Source organism: Otolemur garnettii, unplaced genomic scaffold, assembly GCF_000181295.1.
Source record: "Otolemur garnettii isolate 467f Iridium unplaced genomic scaffold, OtoGar3 scaffold00020, whole genome shotgun sequence".
Taxonomy (NCBI): Eukaryota; Metazoa; Chordata; class Mammalia; order Primates; family Galagidae; genus Otolemur; species Otolemur garnettii.
The window spans coordinates 2,542,717-2,549,473 of record NW_003852415.1 but is presented as its reverse complement, the minus strand read 5'-3'; the positions used below and the strand labels follow the sequence as shown (position 1 = coordinate 2,549,473).

Genomic DNA, 6,757 nt, shown 5'->3' with positions numbered 1-6,757 from the left:
CCACCTTAGGTGTACGTGGCTGGCGCCTTAGCCGGTTGAGCTATAGGCGCCGAGCCAATTCATTAATATCTTGAGACAACTTTAGAACTACTCTTTGGACTTCAATTTCTAACTTTTCTTCCATTCTATTTATCTTATTTGCCATCCATAATCTGAATTCAATTTCTGACATTTCAACCATTTGTTTATGCATGGCGTCTTCAGTTGTATCTCCTTTGTTACTCCTTGGGGAAGGGGGTTAATCTATTCTGGTTATTCATGTTGCCAGAGTTCTTGTGTTGGTTCCATACCATGTTTATTTTCCACTGTTTGGTTATTAGAACTGGCAGGATGAGATTGAATTGTGGTTCCCAGGTAGCAGAGGTAATCACCCCCTTACCAAAGCTTTGCAACTGTGGCTTATCTCCTACAATCTTACAAAGGCCCCTTTCAGAGTTTTGGCTGGAGACTCTGAGGACCTACTTGGTGAGATAACATGCAAGCTAGCTCTGTTTTGGTATCAGTCAATGTCTACCCTATTTTAAGAAGCCACAGTATTAGGTTTAAATCTTGGCTGTGAAGAGATACAGACAGTTGCAGCATCCAGCCCCCTACCCTTCAGTTCTTTTTGCTACAGAACTTCGAAGTCAACCTCAGAGTATCACTGGGTAGACAGCCCCAGACACAAGTTCCAATTAAATTGTCTCCAGCAGTGCAAACCCTGCTCAACAGAGGGGGATCCAAGGGTCTCCAACAGCACAACTGGAACCAGGGATTCATGCCCTGCCCACTAGACTCAGTCCACACTATTGTCCACTACTCTGCTCACTGGCCCAGTTGGAGCTGGGGACCATGCACCTGCCTGCCAATCTCAGTCCACACCCAGCAAGCCTCTGCTTGCCAGACCACTTGGAGTCAGGGCACCACACCTCCACCCACAGGTCTCAGTTCATACCAGAGGCTTGCCAGCTCTGTTGGAGTCAAAGAACCAAACCCTTGCCCTCAGGACTCAGTCCACACCCAGCAAGCCTCTGCTCAAGGGTTCTGTTTGTATCACGTGACCATACTCTTGCCCTCAGGTCTCAGTCCACACCTGGGAAGCCTCTGCTTGCAGGCCCAGCTGAGGCTGAGGACCAGCCCTGCCGGTCAAACTCAGTCCACATAGGGCAACCACTCTCCTGCCGTAGGCACCATCAGAGTGGAGAGTTCTGCACCCCCTCCCACTAGACACAGTCCAAACTGAGAATCAATACCATAACTGGCCGGGCAAAGTCATAACCAGGGAACTGCAACTCCTCCTGCTGAGTGTCCCTTTCTTCCCACCACCCTCTTTCTTCCCCACTAGTTACAGATTCTGCCCTGATGGTTGGCAGTCCACACTATGCCCAGGATTTCTCAGGAGAAGATCAAACACTCTGTGCTCTGCAGGGGGCAGAACTTCAGACCACCATGTGAGGGGGGAAGGGAAGACTGGGAGTTTAGACTTGAGGGGGAAAATATATGTTCACTTTTATGCCTGGTGGGGTGGTGTTTAGGTTCGTAAGTGGGATCTCCCTGGAGAAAGAGACCTGGTGTTTAGTGGCTCTCTCCAGTGAGGTAAAATGAGAGGTCTTTTGTTCCCTGTTCACTTGCAGAGAGGCTGTGAAGGGCCTCCTGCTTGGGGGAGGGGTCTCTGGTCCTCTAGTCAATAGTCTTTGTACCTGTAATTTGTTTTCTTGAATGCTCTTCCTTGGAGTTACAGCTTGCCAAACTTCTTTCTTAGCTCAGCTCCCCACCTTTGGCTTCATAGAGTTTGATTTTGTCCAGTTTTTCTCCCTCTGGTCAGGAGTCTCTGCCGAGGGTTGCTGCCAGTCGGCCATCTTTCCAGAATCCACTAATCTACTTTTGGTCTTTTACCTATTCTTCACATAATAGAACCATACTGCATGTGGTCTTGTGAGACTGGCTTTACTTAGCCTAAAGTTTTCAAGGTTCATCCATGCTGTAACATGTATTAGTTCTTCATTCTTTCCTATAGCTATATAATGTTCCACTGCATATATACATAGCATTTTACCACTTTGTTATCTGATAGACATTTAGGGTGTATCCATATTTTGGTAATTATGAGTAACGCTACTGTGAACACAAACATTTATGTGGATGTTTTCACTTCTGGCGACTATATACATAGGGGTACATATTGCTGGGTCATATGGTAACTATGAGATATATGTAACTGCTTAAAGATCTGTCAAAATATTTTCCAAAGCCGCTGCACTTTACATTTTTAATGGCAGTGTATAAGGATTCTAATTTAAACACATCTTCACCAACACTTGTTATTACCTGCTTTTTTATTTTATTTTATTATTTTTTAGAGACAGAGTCTCACTTTGTCACCCCTCACAGCAACCGCCAGCTCTTGGGCTTAAGTGATTCTCTTGCCTCAGCCTCCTGAGTAGCTGGGACTACAGGCGCCCACCACAATACCCAGCTATTTTTTTGTTGCAGTTTGGCCTGGGCTGGCCTTGAACCCTCCACTCTCGGTATATGGGGCCAGCACCCTTCTCAGTGAGCTACAGGTGCCACCCTATTACCTGTTTTTTAACTATAGCCTTTATAGTGGATGTGAAATGCATGGCCTCTCTGTTTTTAATCTGTCTTCCCTTAGTGACAAATGATGCATCTTTTCACGCATCATTGGTATACCTGGACATTTGTGTATCTTCTTTTAAGAAAGGTTCAAATCCTTTGCCCATTTAAAAAAATTTGATCTTTTGTCTTTTTATTGTTGTGCTGTAAATTCTGTATATATTCTGGGTGCAAGTCCTTTGCCATATGAATGATTTCTAAATCTTCCCATTCTGTGGGCATTTACCTTTCTTGGTGGTATCCTTTAAATGACAAAATTTCATAATATAGATGAAGTCCAACTGTTTAATTCAGTTGTTGCTTGTACTTTTGGTATCATATCTAAGAAACTGTGGCCTGATTTGAACACATGAAGACTTACTCTCATGTTTTCTTCTATAAATTTTATAGTTTTTGCCCTTCCATTTAGGTCTTTTATCAATTTGGGGTTAATTTTTGTGTAAAGTATGAAATATAAGTCCCATTTCATTATTTCACATGTGGATAAGCAAGTTTCCAAGTGCCAGTTGAGAAGACTGTTCTCTCTCTACTGAATAGTGTTGATATCCTTGTTGAAAACCAATTAACCATAGATGCATGGGTTTATTTTTGGATGTTTAATTCTATTCCATGCCACAATGTCTTGAGTACTATAGCTTGTATTCACCATTATTTTAATTTTTATTTATTTATTTTTGAGACAGAGTCTTACTATGTCACCCTGGATAGAATGCTATGGAGTCACAGCTCACAGCAACCTCAAACTCCTGGGCTCAAGCGATTCTCCTACCTCAGCCTCCCAAGCAGCTGGGACTATAGACACCTGCCACAACACCTGGCTATTTTTTGGTTGCAGTTGTCATTGTTGTTCAACAGGATGGTGGCCAGGCTCGAACCCACTAGCCTTGGTGCATGTGGCCGGCACCATACTCATTGAGCTATGTGTACTGAGCTATCACCATTACTTTTAAATCCTTATAAAAATTGTCTGGTTTAATCCTGCTGTGTGAAATTGGGTTTTGGATTTTCCATGCTACTAGGCCCCAGTCCTATTCTTTTTGGAGAATCACAGCAAAGACCTGAACACAAGGAAGCTTTTCTTTAAATGAAGAAAGAATCATTAATGACTTTAGTTTTTTGGTTTTTTTTTTTTTTTTGAGACAGTCTCTCCCAAGTACCTGAGATTAGGTATGTGCCACTACATCCAGCCAGTTTTTCTACTTTTAGTAGAGATGGGTCTTGAACTCCTGAGCTCAAGCAATCCACTTGCCTCTATTCTTAGCATGCCAGGATTACAGGTATGAACTACGGCACCTGGCCTGTTTGGTTTTTACAGACATGGTCTTGTTCCCAGGCTGGAGTGCAGTGGCATCATCATAGCTCACTGCATCCTCAAACTCCTGCACTCAAATCATTCTTCTGCCTCAGCCTCCCAAGTAGCTGGCATTATAGGTATGTGCCACCATTCCTAGCTAACTTTTAAAGTTGTTTTGTAGAGAGAGGGGTCTCATTATCTTGTCTAGGCTGGTCTCTGACTCTGGGGCTGGAGAGATTCTATCTCCTTGGTATCTCACAATGCTTGGATTACAGGTTGTAGCCACCCTGCCAGTTTTTAAAGCAGTTACACTGTGAACAAAATTTTAAGAGGATATCATCTGTGAACAGAATTTAGTCTTAAGAGAAAAACTGAACTTTATAGCAGTGTTAATCTGCATAACTTTAAGAGTATACATATATGAATGGATGTGGTATATCATAATTTTATATTGTACTTAGAACAAATATATATCATTTTAATTAAGAAATATATTTATAGTTCTTTTTTCTGTACAGGTTTTTTTTTTTTTTTTTTTTTTTTTAACTTTTTTCCTCCATCTTCCTCACTTACTTTTTAACTCTGCCAGGAGGATTCAACTTCCAGGTATTAGGAACCTCCGCCCTCCAACTCTGGGTACCAGGAGTCAGGACTGAGACAAACTCAGGTCACAGAATAGCTTTTCTATTATAGTGGTCAATAAGCTGGTGGCAGAGGGGCTACAGAAAGGTAATGAACTTCTAGCAGGTGCAGAGCCTCTAGAGAGAAACCATGCTGTGACAAAAACTGGTACATGTTTATGAACAGACATTCCCCCTTTTCCCTTAGTAAGAGAGGCTGGATCTGCTCAGGGAGGCAATAAGCCAGCTAAAGGACCACCTCTCCAGACTTTTCTGTTGCTAGGGAGAAGCGGGCAAAGCAGCCAGTGCTGGCCAATGATATATTAGCTAGAAATGATAGGCTTCCAAGAAAGCTTTTTTAGAAAGGGGACAGATTGAGCTGGCATCTGTCTTTTGCCCTTCCCCCCTTCTTGCCTGGAACAGAGACACAATGCCAGTAGGAAAGGAACCATCTTATGTCCAAGAAAATGAAAGCCAATGCCTTAGGGTTAGTAGAGCAGAAAGAGAGGGGCCTGGCTCCTCAGTGATGTCTCTGTCACTTTGCAGCACTAGACTGGACTTCTTGTCTCCAGACTTTCTGACATGCGAGAAAACTAAATTCCTTACTTATACAGCCACTGATTCTCTGAGTTTCGGTAACTTGCAGGGAATGTTCTCCTAACTAATCCAGGGGTGATTCCCAAGCCCTCCAGCTTTCCTCCTCCCTCTCACCTCTCACCTTTATCTCTGCCTTCTGCTGCAGAGCTTCCTCTGAATCCAAGTTCCCTCTGCTAATCAGAACTGCTGCCCCTTCCAACGTGGCTCCATTACCTCCATGCAGGGGCGTGGAGGCAGAAGATCCACCTTGTTTCTTGTCCTCCCCTTTCCAAGTCTGGCTCCATTCAAATGAGGGAAAGTTAAATGGCTAGATTAAGGAAGAAAGCCAGCCTAAACCACATATAACCCCACACTGCCAGGAATCCCCCCTGATGAACAATTTGAGATAACAACCAGACACTGCAGGGAGGCAGAGGCTCCCTGGAAAGGAAGCTGATAAGACTAAATTGCCTGGAGAAGTCCAGAGTTCAGAGACAAGGAGGCAGTTCAGCAGGGTCTGGAATAAAGCTGCCTGGGTTTGAATTTCAGCTCCTCCATTGATTGTGCATCTTGGACAAGCTGCTTAGCTTCTCTCAGCCTGTTTCCTAATACACAAAATAGAGGTTAAAAAAAATACCTACTTTTGTAGGGTTGGGTGCATTATATGCACAATCTATATATATTTTTAATTGTGACAAAATGTATATAATGTAAAATTTATCATCTTAGCCAATTTTTTTTTGAGACAGGATCTCACTATGCTGCCCAGACTGTATCTAAACTCTTAAGCTCAAGTGATCCTCTTGCTTCAACCTCCAGAGTAGCTAGGACTATAGTCATGTACCACGGTGCCCAGCTTAACTATTTTGAATTGTACAGTTCGTGGCAATAAGTACATCCACATTTTTGCGCTATTATCTCAGCATCCACCTTCAGAACTCTTTATCTTGAAAAACTGCAACTTTTTACTCCTTAAATAGTAACTCCCAATCCCCCTGTACCCCTGCCCCTGGTAATAACCTTCCTATTTTCTATCTTTATGATTTTGACTATTCTAGATACCTCCTGTTAGTGGAATCAAACAGTGTTTGTGTTTGCCTTTCTATGACTGGCTTATTTTAGGATAATGTCCTGAGGGTTTATCCATGCTGTGCCCTACTACAGAACTGCCTTCCTTTTTAAGGCTGAATAATATTCTACTGTATGTATATGCCATTTTTGTTATTCATTCATCTGCTGGTGGACACTTGGGGTGCTTCCACTCTTTGGCTATCATGAATAATGCTGCTATGAACATGGATGTACAAATATGTGTTCAAGCCCCTGTGACCGATTCTTTTTAGTATACACACAGAAGCAAAATTGCTGGCTCATAATGATAATTCTATTTTTTTTTTAACTTGTATTCATTGATAATTCTATTTTTAATTTTTTAAGGAACCACCATATTCTTTTCCATTTTATTTATTTATTTATTTATTTTTTTGAGACTTTTTTTGAGACAGAGTCTGAAGCTATTGCCCTGGGTAGAGTGCCATGGTGTCACAGCTCACAGCAACCTCAACCTCTTGGGCTTAAGCAGTTCTCTTGCCTCAGCCTCCCAAGTAGCTAGGACTACAGGCACCTGCCACAACGCCCGGCTGTTTTTTTTTTT

At 42.6% G+C, this 6,757-nt stretch overlaps 1 protein-coding gene across 1 annotated transcript in view; it reads right to left on the bottom strand.

Moving 5' to 3' along the window:
* TTLL5 (tubulin tyrosine ligase like 5) overlaps positions 1-6,757 on the bottom strand; it is a 308,822-nt gene that overhangs the window by 32,767 nt on the left and 269,298 nt on the right. The window lies entirely within an intron of this gene.